A 24565-nucleotide genomic window follows, 5' to 3' on the forward strand; every position below is an offset into this window, starting at 1 on the left:
GCTCCTCTGCCGGAAGAAACAGATGTTCTACTTCAAGCACAGTGTAGCAGTTTGCTGTTAAATTTCTATGTGAGCAAATACACTTCTCATCGCATTGAATAAATAACTGGCAGGAGGCACCTGCTTTCTCTGGGAGAGCAGCTGAGAACTCTTCACACCTTTGAAAATGTTGTCTTAGCAACCATAAAATGTCAAACCCAATCAATAGAAGAGAACAATTATATATTGATCCATTATGCAACACAGTTAATCATAAGTTAATCATAGATAATATAATATTAGTTACTCTGTGTCCTGGCTGGATAATTTTTGTTTATGTATTGGAATCAAATGCTGATGTAGTTTTTAGTTATTAAAAGCATGAAGCCCAATTATCTTTGATTTCATAATAGAAATAATGAGGAAAATATAAGGAAGCATAGAATGAAATTAATTTAAATTGGTCCTTTGAAATTTCATGCCAAATGCCATTAAAGTAATTTATCTCATGAGCATCTTCAAGGATTAATTTGTGAGTTTCAGTAAAAGGGAGCCAAAACCAGATCAGTCCAAACTTTAGAGGAAGACTAATGGATCTGACGAAACAAAGCATTGGCACAGTGGGAAACTAACCTGAAGCTTTGTTAGGTCTGGCTGGAGATTGAAGGAATCAGCCTTCAGCATGGGTTGTGCTTTGATGCTGATGCTGAGTGGACAGAGTTAGGAAAACCATTACCTTGTACAAGGAATAACCTTAGGAGAGTTCAGGAACTGAAATAAAAAGTGCAATAATGATTATCTTGCAGACGTTGGCAAAGGGGCTGAGCTAACTGGTGGATCACAAATGAGATATAAAAGAAATCGTTATTTGTAAATGAATTAATCTTATAAAGAGAGATTTGGTAAGAAATCTCCAACCCCGCCCTTCCCCACAGTCCCCTCCATCCCTGCAACTTATGCTAAATGGGAAGTCCAGAATGCTCTCTCTGCCCTGAGCAAATACAGGGGATGGGAATAGCACCATCAGCTGAAGGAGCTCTTGCTCTGAGATTTGGAGCTGATAAAATTACAGTCCATTCGTATGGGTGAAAAAGGTGTTCCCCCAAATCTTAAGAGAACACAGAAAGAGAGGGACTGGCAGAACTGCACACAACACAATGTCCAGCCAAAGCAATGATTTGTACAACTATAACTAGCTCCTGTACTCAATGCCTCAAGCAATGAAGAAAAGTATACCACATATCTTCTTCAGCCAGTCTATCTGTGCCACCCCTTTGAGGGAACCATGTTCTTGAACTTATTCCACAAAGTGGTTCTGTTCATTAACATGCCCCAGGACTCTGACATTCACTGAGTATATCCAAGCTTGGATTAACTTCCAAAATTGCATCACTTTGCACTTGCCTGAGTTAAATTCACTAAATATGAGCAAACTTCTAAGAAAGCAGAGACACTTCTGTGCCTTGTTTGTAATAGCACTTACATACTAATCCCGGGAAAGATATTCTAAAATGATAACACTGAGGAATTTAAAGGTACTAGCCCACTCCACCTCCAAATGGCCAAATGAGAACAGGCTCTTCCACTCAGGTTTCCTACTCCTGACATCTATTATCACCTCTTTGGTTTTGCTGACATTGAGTGAGAGGTTGTTGTTGTTGTAGCATCATTCAACTAGATTTTCAATCTCCCTCCTACATGCCAACTTGTCACCACCTTTGATACGGCTAACAACAGAGGTGTTGTCAGCAAACTTGAATATAGCATTGGAGATGCATGTAACCTCATGGGTCATAAGTATTAAGCAAGTAGAGCAGGAAACTAAGCATTTAGCTTTGTGGTGCACCTGGGCTGGTGTTGATTGTGGAAGAGATGGTGTGGCCAATTTGAACTGACTGGATTCTGCAAGTGAGGAAACCGGGGATCCAGTTGCACAAGGAGGTATCGAGGCCAAAGTCTTGGAGCTTATTGATTAGTTTTGAGGGGACGATAGTTTTGAATACAGAGCTGTAGTCAAAGAAAAGCATCATCTTCACTGTCCAGATGTTCTGGTGCTGAGTGAAGAGCCAATGAAATGGCATCTGCTGTTGACCTATTGTGACAATAGGCAAATTGGAGTGGATCCAAGTCAATCATCAGGCAGGATTTGCTATTTTAATGACCAACCTCTCTAAACACTTCATCACAGTGGATGTGAGGGCTACTGGAAGCTAGTAATTGAGGTGGGTTACCATATTCTTCTTGGGCCTCAGCATGATCGAAGCTGTTTGAAGCAGGTGGTTACCTCAGACTGTCAAATGGAGATGTCAGTAAACATAGCAGTTAGTTGATTAGCACAGGTCTTCAGCACCTGGACAGGTATACCATCTAGGGCAGATGCTTTCAGTCAGTTCACCATCCTGAAGGATGCTCTCACATTGGCCTCGGAGACTGAAATTATAGGGTCACCAGGGAGATCACGCAGGCTACCTCTACTGCTCCAGGTAAAATGTTCCCAGTCATTGCTTGGTGCCAAACGACTAAATGTGAAAATGCTCATTTTAATATCGGAAGGCACAATTAAATATAATTAATCAAAAATAGAGTGCTAAATCCAGGTTTTTCTTGTAATCATAGCCCTCTTTTGTAGCCTGTTTTCAGAATGGTGCCCCAAGAACTAATTTCTCCCATGTGTACCTTCCTCTCTCCACACCCACACCCCAGATAAAATCCTAACTATTGCACTGATATCCATCAAGGAGAGAACCTATACCCTCGAACAGGCAGGTTTTTACTTTAAGGTAATTCAGTCCGGGCAATAAAGAACACCTTATCAGTATCACCCCATTATGGAAAAAATATTTAGGAAACTGAATCAAGCGTCAATGAAAAGTAAGCTAAGTCGGGTTTGTATAATAAGCAAATAGAAAAGTGGTGTAGATTTGTGTCAGAACCATGAACTGTGGGGGGAAAAAAAAGGCAGTAAAATCAACGGTACAACTGTACATAAGTAGACCTTCCGAGCATTAAAAAATAGTAATCCGGAGTTAATGCAGTCGTACTGGTAGTTATAATCAAGGCAAGATTTTCCAGAAGAACATTAGTCAACGCTTCATTTACTGTAAAAACAAATTGAAAGAGTACTCAAAGTTAATGAAAGTTATACCAAGACTATTTTTTTAAAAGTGTAGTTGTGCCTTGCAGAGTTCTAATATTTTGTTGTGAAGAATCTACCAAATATCATATGACATAGATACACACAGCATTGAAAGATGATAACTATCTGAAAAACAGAGCTCAAAATGTATGATGATATTTTTTCCAGTGAAAAATCATGTATAGGACCAATAAGTCACTAAATACCAAAGCAGCTAGAAATAATGACTGAGAATATAGTTATAGAGTCATGGAAGACTACCGCACAGAAATAGCCCCTTAGCCTATCTAGTCCGAGCTGAATTATTAATCTATTTATTCCCATCTACCTGCACCCAAACCAAAGCCCTCCATACCCTCCCCATTAATGTACCTATCCAAATTTGTCTTTAATGTTGAAATTGAACCCAAATTCATCACTTCTGCTGGCAGCTCATTCCTCACTTTTACCACTCTGTGTGAGAAGTTGCCCCTCATGTTCCCCTTAAACCTTTCACCCTTAACACATGACCTCTAGTTCTAGTCTCACCCAACCTCAGTGGAAAAAGCCTGCTTGCATTTACCCTATCCATACCCCTCTTAATTACCCCTCTATAACACTATCTGAAACTCTAATTGCAGGAAATGAAAAATCAGGCTGTGTAGGTAATGTAGTAGTGACCTGTCAGATATATATGCATGATCCGGATAGGACTGATAGGACTGGACTGAGTGGAAAGGCAGCAAGCGTCTGTTGATTGAGGACCATGATGAACTTTTATATTAAAGTGTTCTTAGTTGGCTTCAGTCATTGGTCACTTCTATATGTCAAAGCAGTAATTGCATGATCTATACTCTCAATGTAAACTAAACTAATCCCATTTACCGGCACATGCCCCAAAGCCTTCTTTGCATTAGAAATGCCAGGGCTTGTCCAGATATTTCTTAAATGTTATGAGACTTTGACTAACTATTTCCAGCTACCTCAAGAATGATCTTTTCACTATTTCACATCTAGAAGTGGGAACATTTTTGATGATTATGACAGCACTCAGCTTCAGAATTCCTCAGAAAATAAAGCAGGCCACGGTCACATTGGGCAAGGCCTGCATGACATTTGGGTCTGCTCGACGTAAGTGCCAGGCAGTTACTTGCTCCAGTAAGAGCAGTTCCAACCATCAACCTTTGACATTTGGTGTAATTACCATCGTCAAGTTGTTATCCACAACCTGAAGGTCATCATAGAGAAAAAAAATAATTGTGGGCTGCCCCTAGCACATCCTGGAGTGCTATTATTGCTGATATTTTATCTGTATAAACAGTATGCAAGACAAATTTTTCACTGTATCTTGGTAGATGCACCTAAACCAGTAGCAAAACCAATGCCTGTGTCTTGGATGGACACCCTGTTTCAAACCTCTGGATTCAAAATTTCTTCCCACAGATTCTGCTCAGTCTGCTGAGTTCTTCCAGCAGTTTTATGGTTGCTCCAGATTCCATACTTGCTGTCTGTTATGCCTCTATTCAAGATAAACTGATGCAGAATATAGTATTCTTCATCTTCAGGTTACATGCCCATTCTTCCTGTGTTTATAAGAACCTTTTCTGCTTGCCATCTATGTTTTCTTTTCATTCCTGCATACTGGTTCACCCAACATGTCCCAGAGAGCCACAACTGCATCAGCAACAAATTACACAGCCACTATAGATTAATCATATTCCAGATGACTTCACTTTTTCAAAGAAATTCTCCTTGTTCCACCCTTTGTCCTCCCAATCCATACTGCCAGCTCCACCACTTTGTTTCCCTTTCATCTCAGGTCTGATGAAGGTGCCTGACGTGCTAGATTTTTTTTCTTGCATTTTCCATTTTCCTGTTTTACAGCATGCTGATTCAATTTTTCTTCTGGTGCCCATTTAAGTCTGGCCTGCTGAACAGATCCCACAATCTTACCAGTAATAACACATTACACTGAACTGGAAGCTTAATGTGCTGCCAACTGCTGCTATGAAGTCATTTCAACTCACCTAGCCACAGGTTTTTCCTGTGATTCTCACATCCATCCTCCACCTTCTCCCCCAGTGAAAACTAATTGCACCACTCTCTCTTTCCTAACTCCAATGTGCGATTGCAGACCGAAAATATAAATTGCTTTATTTTTCCTGACTTGCCTGACTTGCTGAATTATCTGTTTTAGAACATAGAACATTACAACACAGTACAAGCTCATTGGCGTATGATGTTGTGCCAACTTTTAACCTACTCTAAGATGAATCTAATCCTTCCCTCCATTTTTCTATCATCCATGTGCTACCAAAGAGTCTCTTAAATGCCCTTAGTGTTTCTGCCTCTACCATCACCCCTGGCAGGGTGTTCCATGCACCCACCAATCTTTGTGTAAAGAGTTTACCCCTGACATACCCCATACACTTAAAATTATGCCCCTTTGTATTAGTCATTTCTGATCAGTAATTTCAGATTTCTAGCATTGACAGAGTTTTAATACATAGCCTGTCTGGTGTCTTCTCATAACTAAAGTGCTCCACCCCAGGCAACATCCTGGATGAATCCCTCCCCAGTCCAATCACATCCCTCCTATAATGTAGTTTTCAGAAGTGCACGCAGTCCTCTAACTGTGACCTAATCTCACAATAAATAAGGGTATTCAGATGAGCAATTGAAATGCCACGTCATGGAATGACCTGGAGAGATTGCTGGAAAATGGGATTAGTATCCATAGATGCTGGATAGCTAGAATAGACAGATTGGGCTGAAGGATCTCGTTAGTGCCGTGTGACTCCATTGTCATGAGCCCCGCGGCTTGTCGTAAAGCATTGGTCTTCAAGGTTTCTTGAATAATAGTAGAATAATAGTCATACTTTATTGATCCCAGGGGGAAATTGGTTTTCATTACAGTTGCTCCATAAGTAATATAGTAATAGAACCATAAATAGTTAAATAGTAATATGTAAATTATGCCAGTAAATTATGAAATAAGTACAGGACCAGCCTATCGGCACAGGGTGTCTGACCCTCCAAGGGAGGAGTTGTAAAGTTTGACGGCCACAGGCAGGAATGACTTCCTATGACGCTCTGTGCTGCATCTTGGAGGAATGAGTCTCTGGCTGAATGTACTCCTGTGCCCACCTGGTACATGGACAGAGTGGATGTGGCAAAGTTGTTTCCCATGATGGGGGAGTCTAGTACGAGAGGGCATGACTTAAGGATTGAAGGGCACCCATTCAGAACAGAAATGCGAAGAAATTTTTTTCGTCAGAGGGTGGTGAATCTATGGAATTTGTTGCCACGTGCAGCAGTGGAGGCCAAGTCATTGGGTGTATTTAAGGCAAAGATTGATAGGTATCTGAGTAGCCAGGGCATCAAAGGTTATGGTGAGAAGGCAGGGGAGTGGTACTAAATAGGAGAATGGATCAGCTCTTGATAAAATGGCAGAGCAGACTCGATGGGCCGAATAGTCTACTTCTGCTCCTTTGTCTTATTATGTAGTGGATGGGAGACATTGAGCAAGGTGGCATGCAACTTAGACAGCATCCTCTTTTCAGACACCACCGTGAGAGAGTCCAGTTCCATCCCCACAACATCACTGGCCTTACGAATAAGTTTGTTGATTCTGTTGGTGTCTGCTACCCTCAGCCTGCTGCCCCAGCACACAACAGCAAACATGATAGCACTGGCCACCACAGATTCGTAGAACATCCTCAGCATCGTCCAGCAGATGTTAAAGGACCTCAGTCTCCTCAGGAAGTAGAGACAGCTCTGACGCTTCTTGTAGACAGCCTCAGTATTCTTTGACCAGTCCAGTTTATTGTCAATTCGTATCCCGAGGTATTTATAATCCTCCACCATGTCCACACTGACCCCCTGGATGGAAACAGGGGTCACCGGTACCTTAGTTCTCCTCAGGTCTACCACCAGCTCCTTAGTCTTTTTCACATTAAGCTGCAGATAATTCTGCTCACATCATGTGACAAAGTTTCCTACAGTAGCCCTGTAGTCAACCTCATCTATGCCATGTCATGGAATGACCTGGAGAGATTGCTGGAAAATGGGATTAGTATCCATAGGTGCTGGATAGCTAGAATAGACAGAGTGGGCTGAAGGATCTGGTTAGTGCTGTGTGACTCCATTGTCATGAGCCCCGCGGCTTGCCGCAAAGCATTGGTCTTCAAGGTTTCTTGAACACCTGTATTTACTAATTGCTGTCTTAATGAGTTCATTAAGCCCTTGTGTTTTTTATTTAGTTTTATCAAGTTCATTGTGACTGGCACAGGTTTTTGACATTCTACAGTTATTCATTTTGAATTCCTGATTAGCGCTTATGTCGGAGTCCTTGTGTTTGTGGAGAATGATTTGCCTCGTGACATCACTCAGTTCTATCTCCGATGCTCTGTCGGTATTCCTGTGTCTAACTTCTTGTTCCGTCTCTTCAAGGGGAGTCTGCTGTTCTCCACTCCTGGGTTGAGTCGTTGCCGGCAATCACTGTGACACTCTGGGATTAATGATCAAATCTTTAGCAAGTCAGAAAACTGCAGGACACTGCTGAACAGCTGTAGGATCTTTTCTCTTCATTCTACTTTCACCCTGGACACATTGTCCATTGAATTTCCAGACATACTGTATTACAGGCACTCTCTGTCAATCCTTCCTCTACCTGACTTGGAGTTAAACTACTGTTAAGAACAACTGAAAAAACTTCATTCTTTCAAAGGAAGTAAGAATACTACTCACAAACAACAGAAAATCTGCAGATGCTGGAAATCCACTCAACACACACAAAGTTCTTCCAGCATTTTGTGTGTGTTGTTTGTAAGAATACTTCTTACTGAAGGTAGCAGAATCAGCCTTAAAGTGTGACCAGACCAACAGATTCCTCATTTTTGAATCACTTTCTTGAGAAAACGTGATAAAATATGAACTAGGATTTCATTTACCTTGAAACCCTTTAACAAACAAGCAATGAAAAATATTCAGAGCAAAGCTAAACAGGGCAAAACATGCAAGTTAATTGTTGGAGACTCATATTGGTTGTTCAAACTTTAATATATTACAAATTATGGCTGTTAGGAAATTATTATGCAAATTAATTGTAGGAGACATATTGGTTGTTCAGACTTTTATGTACAACAATGTATGGTTGTTAGGAAATTATTTTTATTTCATTGGACAGTAGTGTAGCGAAGATGTAGTGTATATGGATTCAGAGCAGTAGATGTAGTGTATATGGATTTAGAGCAGTAGATGTAGTGTATATGGATTTCAGCAAGGCACTTGATAAGGTACCTCATGCAAGTCTTATTGAGAAAGTAAGGAGGCATGGGATCCAAGGGGATGTTTCTTTGTGGATCCAGAACTGACTTACCCACAGAAGACAAAGAGTGGTTGTAGATGGGTCATGTTCCACATGGAGGTCAGTGACCAGTGGTGTGCCTCAGGGATCTGTTCTGGGACCCTTTCTCTTCATGATTTTTATAAATGACCTGGATGAGGAAGTGAGAGGATGGGTTAATAAATTTGCTGATGACACAAAAGTTGGGGGTGTTGTGAATAGTGTGGAGGGCTGTCAAAGGTTACAGCGGGACATCGGTAGGATGCAAAACTGGGCTGAGAAGTGGCAGATGGAGTTCAACTCAGATAAGTGTGAGGTCGTTCATTTTGGTAGGTCAACTATGATGGCAGAATATAGTATTAATGGTAAGACTCTTGGCAGTGTGGAGGATCAGAGTGATCTTGGGGTCCGAGTCCATAGGACACTCAAAGCTGCTGCGTAGGTTGACTCTGCGGTTAAGAAGGCATATGGTGCATTGGCCTTCATCAACCATGGGATTCAGTTTAAGAGCCGAGAGGTAATGTTACAGCTTTATAGGACCCTGGTCAGACTCTACTTGGAGTACTGTGCTCAGTTCTGGTCATCTCACTACAGGAAGGATGTGGAAACTATAGAAAGGGTGCAGAGGAGATTTACAAGGATGTGCCTGGATTGGGGAGCATGCCTTATGAGAATAGGTTGAGTGAACTTGGCCTTTTCTCCTTAGAGTGATGGAAGATGAGAGGCGACCTGATAGAGGTGTATAAGATGATGAGAGGCATTGATCGTGTAGATAGTCAGAGGCATTTTCCCAGGGCTGAAATGGCTAGCAGTTTTAAGGTGCTTGGAAGTAGGTACAGAGGAGATGTCAGGGGCAAGTTTTTTTTCTGCAGGGGTTGGTGAAGGCGTGGAATGGGCTGCCAGCGACAGTGGAGGAGGCCGATACGATAGGGTCTTTTAAGAGACTCCTGGATAGGTACATGGAACTTAGAAAAATGGAGGGCTATGGGTAACCCTGACTAATTTCTAAAACAAGTACATGTTCAGCACAGCATCATGGGCCGAAGGGCCTATATTGTGCTGTAGGTTTTCGATATTTCTATGTAGTGAAATATGTGCTTCCACAATTTCCTGATTGCTTAGTGTAGCTACTAAAGGCTTCTCCAAGGACTCTGTGCCTGAATACTAACATCCTTTCTGCAATGAATGACAAGTCTATGAAGAAAACAAAAATAAAAACACATCAGATTAAAATAATATCACTCAGTGTCTCTTGGGTAATAAGCATTGAAATATAAATCGTGATGGCATCTATTAAAATGACATTGAGGAACATAACTTAATTTGCGGCTCAAATGCAAAGAAAATTCATTATTCAGGAACTTACAAGTGCATGACTGATTTAACGTGTTTTAGCAAAAAAAATTTAAAAAGTAGAATAGGAAAGTTTATTAAAACATCTTATTCTGATCCTTGTCAAAGTGTGGACCCTAAGGAAAAATGACTTGTGTATTAGTTCTTGTCTTAATCTTGGCATCTGCAGATATTCCATTAGAAAAGGCTTGTTACATTTGTAGTGAATGAACCATAGCAATAACTATTGCAGCTTGGATTTCTCACCTTCTTTTATCGAAAGTTTCCTAATCATGTCCTTCATGATAATTTTTTACATACCCACAAGTTAAATTATATGGCTACTGTTGTTCCAAACATGTATTATAAACTGAGGCTTTGCAGCCTTCTGATTATCTTCTTTTCACATTCTTTATAATTTGAATTATTTTGTTTGAAGGGTTTCTTTTCAAATGGATTAATAGTCATGGACCCCCTTCTGAGTTGTAACGCTATGTAAGAAACAATAACACATAAAGAATATTTTCATTCTACAATTGGAAAAGCAGGTGCTTTTTATTCTTTTGAGTGCACCTGCTTCCCGTTGTGGTTTGTCTACTTACTTGCATGATGTTTGCCAATAGCCAAACGTGACCCATAACCTTCCTTTTTCTCATATACTAATTCAACAAAAGGTTTGATTATTCTTAAGCATTGCAGAATCTTGAGCAATATAATCCTGAATATTTACACTCAGTGGCCATGCTCGGATACTGAGTAAAGTGGCCACTGAATGTACATTCGTGGTCTTCTGCTGCTGTAGCCCGTCCACCTCAAGGTTCGACGTGTTGTGCGTTCAGAGATGCTCTTCTGTACATCATTGTCGTAACTTACAATTATGTGAGTTACCTTCCAGTCAGCTTGAATCAATCTTGCCATTCTCCTTTTACCACTCTCATTAACAAGGCATTTTCACAACAGAACCACCACTCACTGGATGTTTCTCATGACAGTGGACTCAGTTTAAAATTATGGAAGATCCATATATTGGCCAACTTAATCACAGTTGCATGCATTTCAAGTAGATATAATAAACTTGTAGGATTATAGAATTCTATTAGGTATACCTACACACTTTCTCATTACTGCAAATATATCATTAGACAATGATGAGGCAACAACTCAGTGCATAAGAGGATGCATATATGTATGCTTTGTTCATATATGGATGTTGTTGTTCAGACCAAACATGAGAATGGCGATGAAGTGTGTTCTAAGTGTCTTTGACCATGGAGTGATTGTTCATGCCGGACGGGATGGTTTGAGTATCTCAGAAACTGCTGATCTCCTAGGATTTTCATGCATAACAATCTCTAGAGTTTACAGAGAATAGAAGAAAAAACAAAAAAAAATCTAAGGATTATTTGAGGTTTCTTGTGACATCAAAGTTTACGGAATAAGGAGTTGAAGGGCAGGTGCAAATTACACAAGAATAGATAACAGTCTGTTCACAAATGTGGCAGCCAAATGCAGAATGCAGTTGATCAGTGATTGACCATGATTATGGCTAGAAGGATTGATTAGATTAGATTAGATTAGTCCTCTTTTATTATCATTTAGTAATGCATGCATTAAGAAATAATACAATGATTTTCCAAAATGATATCATAGAAACACATGACAAACCGACTTAAAAACTGACAAAAACCACATAATTATAACATATAGTTACAACAGTGCAAAGCAATACCGTAATTTGATAAGAACAGACCATGGGCACGGTAAAAGTCTCAAAGTCTCTCGAAAGTCCCATCATCTCACGCAGACGGTGAACCTCCAGCGCCGGAAACTTGCCGATGCAGCATCCTGGAAGCATCCAACCACAGTCCGACTCCGAGACCGTACGAAAACTCCGAGCCTCCGACCAGCTCTTCGACACCGAGCACCGAGCACCATCTCTGCCGAGCGCTTCGACCCCGGCCCCGGCAACAGGCAATAGGCAAAGCTGAGGATTTGGGGTCTTCCCCTCCGGAGATTCCCGATTACATAGTAGCAGCGGCAGCGAAGCGGGCATTTCAGAAGTTTCTCCAGGTGTTCCTCCGTGCTTCTCACGGCTGTCTCCATCAAATCAGGACTGTGCACGGCCCCCTAGTTAAAACATATCAAAATCAATTCGGAACAGCCGCGCGCAATGTGGATTAGATTAATACTAAGCAGACATTGTGAAAATTGCACGTCTAAGGCAGTTCAAGAGCTGAGAGAGAACAGCACATTTTCTGCCCACCCCCACTATTTATACCATATGACAGGTGTACAGCTCTTCACTGTTTTGTGGAGCCCAGATAAATCTCTGAAGATCATTAGGATGTGAACAACATGGGTTGAGTATCGTTGCTTTTTGTGGTCAGTTCTATCAATTACTGAATTAAATAGAAGATTGAATCACTTGCTCCTAAGTAGATATTTGGATATGAGAAGAGCTTATGCATTGAAGGAAAGAAAACTTTTTGCCTAAAAATTGAATCAAACAGTTAAAATATAAAACTTACTGAAAATTCTGGCTTTTAGTGCAAACTCCCAGGTCCAAGGTCTAAGGAAGTAGCATATGGAGTTGCCATCCTTACACAATGCAACACATGTCATTAGTACTTGTTTCTGTCATTTTCAAATGCTTATGTATGGATAGATTTGAGAAATAGACCTCAACATCATCTCTGCAGATAATTTTAAACTGTTTTATATCCTAAGTTCTTTCTCAGGTAACCCTTTGCCCACAGTTGAAACCATAACCCCTACTCAAAGATGTGACCTCTACCTTTTCTTTGCAATCAGCATTTCCCAACTTGAACCAAACCATGAACATTTAGCCATTATTTTTTGCTGCGAACGTTTGCCCTGATCTCAACAAATGAAGATGTCTAAACTTGCATTTCAAACCAAGACTTCCTTCCAACTCCAGTCCTCCTCGCTAATGGCAAAACTCCAAAAGAAAAGGCCTTTGAAGGCTTGTTTACTCTCATATGCCTAAGGTGTCACGCACCATTGAATTTTTCACTGCCAGACCTTTGGAAAATATCTTTATTGCCAAGCATAAACTAACTACATATCATGACCTTATAGTTTTGGACCAATATCCAGGCACTTAAATAGACTTTCATAAATTCAGATATCTCAGTGCTTCACAGATGGTTATGTTTTAAGTTTTGACTTTTATAAAGTTGCAGAAAGCCACAGCATGGAATCAGGCTCTTTGGACCATTAAGTTTGTAGCAACTACCAAGCACCAATTTACACTAATCACACACTAATGAGCTAAACACCTTTTATGCTCGCTTTGGAAGGGAGAATAAAACTCTGGTTATGAGAATCCCTACAGCACCCAGTAAGCCCTGTCTCAGAGGCTGGCATCAGAATCTCTTTCAAGAGAATGAACACTCACAAGACAACAGGCATCGATGGTGTACCTGGTAGGACTCTCAAAACCTGCACCAGCCAACTGGCGAGTGTGTTCAAAGACATCTTCAATCTTTCTTTGCTACATTTGGAAGTTCCCACCTGCTTAAAAGGGCAACAAAGATACTAGTGCCCAAGAAAAGCAGGGTGAGCTGCCTTAATGACTATTATCCAGTAGCACTCACATTTTTGGTGATGAAATGCTTTGTGAGGTTGGTTATGGCTAGAATCAACTCCAGCCTCAGCAAGGTCCTAGAAACACTGCAGTTTGCCTATCGCCACAATAGTTCTAACTGAAGGAAGAGTTAGTAAGAGATTTGAAAGTGGGAGGGGGAGGGGGAGATCCAAAATGATAGGAGAAGACAGGAGGGGGAGGAATGGCTCCATCCCTCCCCCTCCTGTCTTCTCCTATCATTTTGGATCTCCCCCTCCCCCTCCCACTTTCAAATCACTTACTAGCTCTTCCTTCAGTTAGTCCTGACGAAGGGTCTCGGCCTGAAACGTCGACTGTACCTCTTCCTAGAGATGCTGCCTGGCCTGCTGCGTTCACCAGCAACTTTGATGTGTGTTGCTTGAATTTCCAGCATCTGCAGAATTCCTGTTGTTGCCACAATAGTTCTACTGGGGATGCAACCCCATTGGCCCTTCACCTGGGGTCACCTGGACAATACTAATACTTTTGTCAGGTTGCTGTTTATTGACCACCTTTCAATGTTTAACACAATCATTTCTACAGTTCTGATCAAAAAGCTCTGCTCCAAAACCTGGGTCTCTGTACCTCCCTCTGCAACTGAGTCCTTGACTTCCTCACCCGAAGACCACAGCCTGTGCAGATCAAAAATAACATCTCCACCTCACTGATAATCAACACTGGTACACCTCAAGGATGTGTGCTTAACCCACTGCTCTACTCTGTCTACACACATGACTATGTGGCTAGGCACAGCTCAAATGCCTTCCACAAATTTGCTGACAGAGCAACTATTGGTGGCAGAATTTCAGAACTGGCTGCATCACCATCTGGAATTAAAGTGAGCTGCAGAATGTTGTAAACTCAGTCAGTTCCATCATAGGCATTAGCCTCCCCAGCACTCAGGACATCTTCAAGGAGTGATGCATCAAAAAGACGGCATCCATCATTAAGGACACTGTTCCCCCCCCAGTCACCCAGGACATATCCCCTTTTCACCTTCTGCTATCAGGGACAAGGTACAGAAGCCTGAAGGCACACACTCAACAATTCAGGAACAGCTTCTTCCCCTCTGTCATCAGATTACTGAATAGACATTGAACCCATGGACACTGCCTCACTACTTTTATTTTCTCTGTTTGCACTGCGTTTTTAATTTAATGTTTTTATTCCACTATAGTCATTAAGGCAGCTCACCATCTGCCTTCAGCTTGTGTGTGGTAATGTGCCCCAGATATGAAAGGCAAAAGGTAACCTCTACTGCAACAGGCTTGGTACATTCATTTGCTAGTAGTGTGTATACTGGCATTATTTGCAGATAAACACAAGGTCAAACATTATGATAAAAGTAAGACTGAGCAGTCTGCTCTGCCACCACCAAGCTAATGTACAAGGTATACACTACAATTTATTTTCCCATCAGGAATCCAATGTAGGATTGGGAATTGGCGTTAGAACCTGCATTAATCTGCGACCATTTCTGGATCTCTATTTTGCAATAAAAATCAGATGGATCTAACATTAGGGTGTAATCAGAGTGGTATTAGAAAAAAAGCATTAGATTCATTACTTAACTTGGTGTCAAGTCATATTAAAATCTTAATTGATTTTGTGTCTGGTGGTGAATCTGAAATTCAAATATTAATATTATGGGCAGGATAATGAAAGCATTAACCAAATTATAAAATCATTCAGCTATAATTTACAGTTGCCAATTTGATATTTCCTACTCCTTCTACAATTATGGTACACTTTGCTGATCATAAACATAATTTAAGGATGATAGCTTTGCTGACATTGATCTCTCTTCCTGCACTAACATCTTTCTTCACGATATATGAACCATCCTTGGAATGTTTCTGTCTTCTAATCTCATGAGCATCTCATCATATTTAAGCCACAAATACTGTTTGTTCCAAGGAGGAAAACAAATCTGTTTATTTTTTCAATAGATTGCATAGTTATCAACTGTGAAAATAATAGTTTAGAGATTAATTCCAACTGACATGTTTTCTATTGAACTTATAAGCTTGATGAATCACAATCTACTTATTAATTTGCCTATCTGCAAAATGTGTGTTATATGAATCTAAAAGAAACTTCAGTTGATTGATGGTTCACTTAGTCTAACATATGACTATATTTCCTCCTAGTGATATCCTTCCCAATGGACCTATTAATAGAATGATATTTCAGAGAGAAAGTTGAATAGATTCAAAGTACATTTATTATCAAAGTATGTGTAAATTATACAACCTTGAGATTTGTCTGCTTGTAGGCAGCCACAAAGCAAGAAACCCAAAAGACCCCAATTAAAAAAGAAAGACGAACACCCAATGCACAGAAAAAGAGGAAAAAAAACACAAATCATGCAAAACAATAGAAACAAGCAACAGCATTTCCAATCAAATTCAGTCCATAGACCCCTGAGTGATTTAGTTCAAGACACCTGAAAAAGCTACCTTCCTTATTATCCTGTTTTGGATAATAAACTGGAGAAACCTGGTTGAATTTGACTCTTGCTTATATATCTCTCTCATCCAGTTTAGTCTGAAACCATAATTTTTTCATGGTACTACTGTTCCCAGAGGGAGAAAAAAACTTGTAAATAGGATAATAGTAACATTCTTATCTAGTTATTAGACTATGAAGTATTTTTTTAAATTGCAATTTTAAACGTGCTGGTGGCGAGTCTACAGTTCAGTATTTCCTGCACATTTCTGAGCTTGGTTGACAATAGTTGCCATGACTATATGAAAACAGAAAGGTCTCATTGTCTAACCAGGGATACCAAGCATTATAATGGACTCTGCTTAAGTTCAATTACGGGAGGGTGGCTCTCATTCTTGTAAAATATGACCGTCAAATACAACTGCAATGCATTAATGGATGTAAGAGTTAATTCACCAATTCCATATTCGTCAGAGGGGCTGTGCTTCAAATGATACACACATCAGAGAACCAGTCTCACTGTATGCTGTTATCCAACCTTCAATTAAATATAAATCTGCACTGGGAAAATGGGATTGATGAATGTTATCTAAAGCATAAAAATAAATTTAGGACCGACTTAACTACAAATATGAAACTCGGAGAAGTTAAGAATCCAGATATGTGATGGCAATTTTTTTTGTGAGGTAGTGCTTCCAGAGCTAAACTTTGCACAACAAGAGTTCCTATTGGTGACTGCGTCAGGAAAGTCAGACACCTGGATAGTTAAATGAAGTCAAGCTTTAACCAAACTTAGGCTTTTGTTGCACAAAGTTTGATGTCAATACCACAGTGATCCATAAAATTCAATCCATCAATATCATAGTTTTAATGTGCATTCAATTCCAAAAACTACATTTGGTAAATCTTCACATTACTTACATAACTTATGGTTTTATTTGTTAAATAAAGTTCCCTAAGATAAAATGTATATTTTTTTTCTAATTGAACATGACATTTTAATGTAGTATCTATGTGGACCCTACACTTTCTCTCCATGACTTCATGGGCTTCTGCCGGACAGACTTATCTCTTCCACCAGCCACAGGACTCAAGTAGGTTAAATAGCCACCCATTAGATTGCCTTGGCTTAGTTGGGTTGTAGGAGAATTAGAGGAGAGCTGATGAGTTATTGAGGGAGGATAGGTTACAGAGCTAATAATGTATGAATGGAACTGATAAGAATGCTCTCAAAACCAGCATAGACTTGAGAGCACAAAATAACCTCCTTCCATGCTGCAATACAAGATAAAATAACAAGGAAAATCAAACGTTATTAATTTGTCAAAATATTATCTCAGGTGCCCATTTCTCTAAATGTGAAGCACTTTTGCCAAGAGAACACATTTGATTGATTTTCAGCAGAAGTTGAAAATTTTATTCACAGCCTTCCCTTGAACATTAAAACTAAATTAAACCACATAAAAAATATAACGCCATGTATCAGCAGGATTTTTGACAGTGTGAAAGTATTTCAAGGAACTTATTGCTATTTTGTTCTGAATTCCTGATAGTCACATTTTTAATTTACCGATGAAACTATGAAGCTATTACACAACTAATAACAATCAATTTTTAACCTTACTTTATTGACGATAAAATAAAAGGAAAGGTACGTCACACCCGGAGTTTCTCGGGTTAACAGACAATTTCCCTCCACGCCTCTCTGATGTAGTGAGGAATCGTGTACGAGGCAATTTACAGCAGTGGTTTGCCATTGCCTCCTGCCGGGTGAGTTTCCAAAGAGATCACCAGCTCGTAACCCAGCACGGATGGGAACCAGCTGGATTTGAACTTGGGACCTTTTGTCCTGAAGTCCGACGCTGATGCCACCAGCTGGGTCAATGATAAAATAACAAAAAAAAATCATTCTGGCTGCATAGAGTCTGATAGTGATATACTGTGTATCAGCAGCTTGCAGTGCCACCTATCACTGACATATCCTTCATTTTTTTACCACCCCCATCTCTTCAACTTAACACATCTGTTTTCTCATCTGTCCAGTTCTGAAGAAGGGTCTTTGGTGTTTCTCTCTCCATTTCTGCTGATTGACCTGCTGAGTGCTTATAGAACATTATGTTTTAGCTCATGATAGATCATTTTAGAAAAAGAGAGTTGAAGATTGTCTTTATAACTTGTACTTAGTTAACAACAAACACGGAAAGTTGTTGTCATCAGTTGGCCATATTATTCCTTTTCAGGTGTAAGATAGTCACAATCTTCTCTTTGTTCAAAGTTCAAAGTTCATGTTGTTGTGTCTGCATAACTACATATCAAATAAATAAAAGCACACATGCAGGAGAGGAGGTTAACTGATATATTCACATTGCAGGGAGAGAGAGAGAGAGCAGATAAATGCAACGTGTAGACAACAGTTCAATGAGCATATGTAAGTTAGTAGTCCCATGAATAGTGCTAAGGGGAGTCATTGCTCTAAAAGAAAAAGATCCATTCATTTCACTTCCACCCCCTTTAGATTAATGTAACATAAAACTGTATATATAACAAACCATTCAATTTCGCTTGAACAAACAGATGTGTTAAATGGGAGGAGGAGAAGATGGCGGCGCGATGAAGCTCGCAGCGGCCACTCCGGTGGTGATGTCTGTTATCGGTCAAATAGGGTGCCATGCACAATCCTGATTTGATGGAGACAGAAGTGAGAGAACGGAGGAACATCTGGAGGAACTTCTGAAATGCCTGCTTCGCTACCGCTGCTACTGTGTGATCCAGAATCTCCGGAGGGGAAGGCCCCGAGTCCTCGGATTTGTTTGTTGCTCGGTGGCCGGGGTGGGGTCGAAGTGCTTGGCAGAGGATAGTGCTCGGTGCTCGGTGTCAGAGGGCTGGTCGGAAGCTCAAAGTTTTCGGACGGACTCAGAGTCCTCTGCGGTCGGGTGATTCCAATGGTGCTGCGTCGGCAAGTTTGAGGCACTTAGAGGTTCATGGCAGGAAGAATTTCTCCTTTCTACCATCTGCGTGAGATGACGGGGCTATAGGGACTTTGAGACTTTTTTTTACCGTGCCCATGGTCTGCTCTTTATCAAATTACTGTATTGCTTTGCACTGTTGTAACTATATGTTATAATTATGTGGTTTTGTCTGTTTTAGTCTTGGTTTGTCCTGTGTTTCTTGTGATATCACTCTGGAGGAACATTGTATCATTTTTAATGCATGTATTTCTAAATGACAATAAATGAGGACTGAGTGTCCTCATAATCCAATCTAAAAAAAAAACCAAATTCAAATAAACTTGCTTTCACAATAACAGTCCATAACAAACTTCACTATACTAGGGATTCAGTCTTTTAGTTGGCACTCTGTTTGTTTGAGGATAATGCCTTTGGACCTGTGGAGTGGCATCAGGTTTGCCAGGTGTCTTCTCCAAGGTAACTTTCTCTGCTGCAGTTATCACATTGCCGTTAGTGACATGATCATCACTGAGAGGTAAGTCCAGTGGCTGTAATATATCCATCTTGTTGGATGCATTTGACTCAGGTTGGATGGTCTTTGGCTGAGCATCCAGTATCTTGTTCAAGTGATGTCTCCATGTATAATCTCCAACATGCACTGTGTTTATCAATGGTCCAGTTCTTGTAGCTATCCTACCGGGTGTCCGCTTGTTTTCTCAGTAATCATGTGCTAGGACTTCCTGTCTAACCTCGAAGCTCCTTGCTACTTCACTTGAGAACTAGTTGAACTGTTTATTCTGCACTTCACTCCATCGATCTGGTTTCATGAAGTCTATGTGAGATCTCAGATTCCTACTCACGAACAGCATTACAGGTATTTTATTTGTCATCGCATGAATAGAGTTCTGATACACAAAAAGGAAGTTGTCCACCTTGTGCTGTAGAGAAATATCCTCCTTGTCTATAGCTTAATGTGCTTCTTGAAGGCTTGGATGTAGCTCCAGGCAAGACTCTTCATCTTGACTATACCCAGGTGTCCTTCATGCAGATTTTCTACCACTCTGGTGCACAGTTTAGAGGGAACCACAATGCAAGATCCACACTTCAGGGTCCTTTGATATACTGACAGTTAGTCTTTTCTCACTGAGAACTCTGGAAACATAGGGTTACCATGAGCTGGTCATCCTTGCATGGCGATGTCATAGACTTTTACCAATGTCGGGTCATTCTTTGTTTCTCTTTGTATATCAGAATTTGTTATCAGCAACTGGTCCACCAATGCAGTGAGGAACGCTTCACAGTATGAAGGCTTTTCTTCTTCGGTTGCCAACAGTGAAAGATGTGACAAGCCGTCAACATTGCTGTGTTGTTTGATACCCTTGAGCACCATATCATAAGAGTGGGCTCCTAGGAAAAGTGCCTTACACTGCAACCGGGTAGTAGTCATCACTACGATTCCCTTCCTGGGGACTGAAAATAGACACAAGGGACTGGTGATCTGTCACTAGTGTAAACTTTTGTCTACAAGGTAGTGGTGGAACTTCTTTATTCTCCATAGTAGACTAAGGGCCTCTCAGTCGACCTGTGTGTAGTTGCGTTCTGTGCTCATCAGTGATCTTGAAACAAGTGCAATCTGATGCTCAGATCCTTCTTTTTGATAGTGTGTGTCAAAACGGCTCCACAGCCATAAGGGGAATCATTCCACGGCAGTCCGATGGGTCATCATGGGTGAGCAGTTTATCAGATGATATTAGTCTCTTCATTTCCTTGAATGATCTTCCACATTCTTTCACAGACCATTCCCACTTAGCTCCTGTCTGTAACAGTGCATTCAGTGCAGAAATGTAGCAATGTTTGGGAGAAATCGGTGGTAATAGTTTATAGGCCCAAGTATGATCTGAGTTGTGACACATTTTCAGGTTTAGGGTGCCTGCAGCAATGCTTCAATCTTCTCTTGTGACTTATGTAAGCCATGCTTGTCAATGACATGTCCACAATATGAGATCTCATTCTTCAAAAATTCACATTTATCTCTCCTTGTGCACAGACCATACTCACTCAGCCTGGTAAGCACTTTACCAAAGTTTGGGAGGTGCTCTTCATCATCCTTGCCAGTCACATTGAAGTTATCAAGACAACATTGTGTTCCTAGGTTATCTTGGAACACTTGGTCCATTGCTCTTTGCCAAATTACTGGGGTGGATCATCTTGTCTTTGGTCTGAAGACAAGATGATTATACTGGAACAGTCCCTTGAGAGTGTTGATTTTGAGGAACTTCCTGCTTGACTCCTCAATCTCCATTTGCAGATAGGCTTGTGACATGTTAGTTTTTGAACAAGTCTCCCCAACTGCCAAAGATGCAAAAATGCCTTCTATTCATGGCAAGGGATACTGCACAGTACGCAGCACAGGGTTGATGCTCACTTTGAAGTCCCTGATATGCGAACAGCTCCGGATTTCCCTTTCTTGATCACTGGGACAATGGGCATGGCCCAATCGCTCCACTCAACCTTGGAGAGAATACCAGATTGTCTCCAGGCTCTGCAGTTCAACATCCACCTCAGGACACAATGTGTAAAACACTGGATGCGTTTATGCAATCTTGGTGCTGCTGCTTCATCTAGTTCACTTCTGGCCTTCATGCCTTGGGTTTACCAATCCCCTTCTCATTAGCATTAAGCAGATGTGATAGTCTTTGGTTAGTGCTACCATTTGAGCTGTAGTTGCCTGATGATGACACATTGAAAGTTTTAACTGTGTGCCAGTCTAGTTGGATTCTTCTCAACCATTCATGCCTGAAAAGTTCTGGTCCACCGCATTTCAATACATAACACTCTAACTGAGTTGCTCTGTTTGGCCTCCATACATCATATTCACTTTTAGTTTGCCTTTGGAAGACACTTTTTTCATCGGCGTAGGTCTTTAGCATCTCCAAGTTAGCTTAATGGTAGCTTAGAAAACAGTCTGTTGTCGTCAGTCTCTGAAATTGTAGACAAAGCTGATGCTGCATCCAAATCCACCTTCGGTTTTACACCAGACGCATCTATTGTGATCCATATGATTTTGTGATCTGCTTCAGTAGTTCCAGGCACAACAGTTTACTTTTGTTAGGCTCTGTGTTGTCCGATTCTGTTTCACATTTAGTCACTTTATGCAGTTGTTTAGTTTTATGTTTGAAACTCTTCACTCTATGTGTGTTTTCTCTTTGGTTGTGCTTTCTGTCAGCTTTGCACACTCTATGTGACCTTGTCTGTGACACTTTCTGCAGACTTTTTCTTTGAATCAACACTCATTTCCATCATTGGAGGAATTGGCACATCGATGACATTTTAGGCATTTTGCAACATTCAGGGACATTTGTGCATTTCATATTCTAAACTCATTTTCTAGAGACTCCTTTGCTGCAGTCTCTAATGATATTGCAATAGTCAATGCCCGTTGTAAGGATAGGTCTCTTTCAGACAGCAGCCTCTTTTGAGTGCTTTGACTATGCACGCCACATATAAGCCTGTCCCTTAATGCATCAGAAAGACCACCTCTAAAGTCACAGTACTGGGAAAGTTTCTGCAGTTCTGCAATGTATTCAGAGATGCTTTCATCCTTTGATTGGCTCCTTTTTCTTAAATCTAAATCTCTCAGCTATTATCAGTGGTTTAGTGCTCAAGTGAGGTTGTAAAATTGTAACAGTTTCATCAAAAGCCTAGCTTGCTGGCTTTTCAGGAGTTACTAAGTTATGCAAAAGCCTGTATATTTCAGCACCCATTAAGCAAAGAAGCATGGATGCTTTCTTTTCCTGATCCACGTCATTTGAGTTCAACCCACCTGATATACGATTCCCAGTCCTCATTAGCATTATCAAGTTCGTCAACTTTACTAACTAAGGTCATCTTCATGTTATTTTTACTTTAACTTTACTAGTGGTGCATCTTTCACTATTATATGCAGTTACTCACAAGTCCCTTTGTTAGGTCCAGTGATCTTCTTCTCTGTACTGTTTAACTCTTTCCTCTCCCATAACTATTGGTGACATTGCTGACATTCGCTGTTTTTCAGGTCCGTACTTGTCACCAAATTGTTGTGTCTGTATAACTACATATCAAATCAATAAAAGCTCGCGCGTGGGAGATGAGATTAACTGATGTATTCACATTGCAAGGAGAGAAAGAGAGAGCTCAGAGCTCAATGCACATGTGAAGATAACAGATCAATGCACATAGGTAAGTTATCAGTCCCACGTGTAGTGCTAAGGGGAGTCATTGCTCTAAAAGAAATAGATCCATAAATTACAAATCTATTATCAAAGTATGTATACATTATACAACCTTGAGTTATGACTCCTCACAGGCAAGCACAAAACAAAGAAACCTCAAAAGAACCCTGAATAAACCATGGAGCACCTAACAGAACCGGGCAGAACCAGCCCTCGTCTCGCCTCCAGTCCAACACCTTGACTTTTTCAATCTGGCCCCGTGCTTCAATTGTCTAAACATTGGGGTGATTCCTCACTCTTGGACCACTCTGGGGCATGAACCCTGCTCCAAAAATTCGACCCGTACCCAACTTTTCCAATTCAGCCCGGTGCTAAGATCAATTAGATATCACAACTTTCTTCACTCTCAGCGATGCACAGCTCTGCTTTGACCATGCCTGTTAAACCAAAGTTAAACCCTGGAAAGTGATGAATTGCGTTCCTTTCGAGCATGTCTCTCCTCTTGAGCATTAGATTGGTAAATTTAAGGCTAGAAATTACATTCATTTGCGCCCATGATTTATGTTCTAATTGCAACAATTCCTTGTTAAAATCTGTCCTTGCAAAACTAGACAGGATGCCTCCAGGGGCAATTCGTCTCTAGCAGCTGAAATTTCTCTGGAGTCACTTGCACACATTATGATGCCCATGTTTGCCTTCCACGCAGAAATTGGAGCAACAATTTGCAATTACTGCCCTTTGTAGATGACACAGCAAATTAGCAAGGAAACATGAAATACTGGATGCACATTATCCTTTTGAAATGCAGCTCTCATCAATTGCCTGAGTTTTTAATGTTCTGCGCATTTCAAGCACCATCCTATCTCTCCCATAGGTATTTGCTGCTCTGCCCAGCAGAAATCCATACTCTTCCCTCTGCACTTGGAGCCTTGTGTTCACTAGAATCAGTCTACAGCTCAAATAAGAGGGTTTGTGGTCTCCCAACATATGTTCCCCTAACACTGCAGCAGGATTTTATGCTACTCTACCATGGAGGGAATTGTTTAAGGTTGCCCACTTCCCATGAGTCTTTGTGACATTGACACAGCAGCTGTTCTCTCTGCAGCCAGCTGGCACCAAAAAACATGCAGGCAAAGTTTAATGCAACAGTCAGGGCGAAAACAATCCAAGCATATTTTTAAAGGTATTTTTTTTCCATTTTTGTAATCTTTGGGGAAATCGCTCAGCTGAGGAAAGACATGGCACCTCCCATGTCAGAGGAACTCCAGTTATTTACTGATGCATTTGGTACTCAGTTATATCTCTTATAGTGCCCTGGAGGATGATCCTAGCACAAACATTATTATGTATCAAAAAAAAAAGAACTGAATTAATTTACCTAGACAACAATCTTGATTATCTCAGGAAGTTGACAAGGAAAGTGGAAGAATAGTCAAACTTAAATGTGTTTTGTTGCAGCCTTTAGTAAATGCCAAAGCTGATCAGAGGAATGTTCATTTGAAATTGGCAATGTCTTAACAACAGAATCAAAACCAATTCTCTAAGGTTTCTCAGTGTCAA

This window comes from Mobula birostris, chromosome 17 (assembly GCF_030028105.1).
Source record: "Mobula birostris isolate sMobBir1 chromosome 17, sMobBir1.hap1, whole genome shotgun sequence".
Lineage (NCBI taxonomy): Eukaryota > Metazoa > Chordata > Chondrichthyes > Myliobatiformes > Myliobatidae > Mobula > Mobula birostris.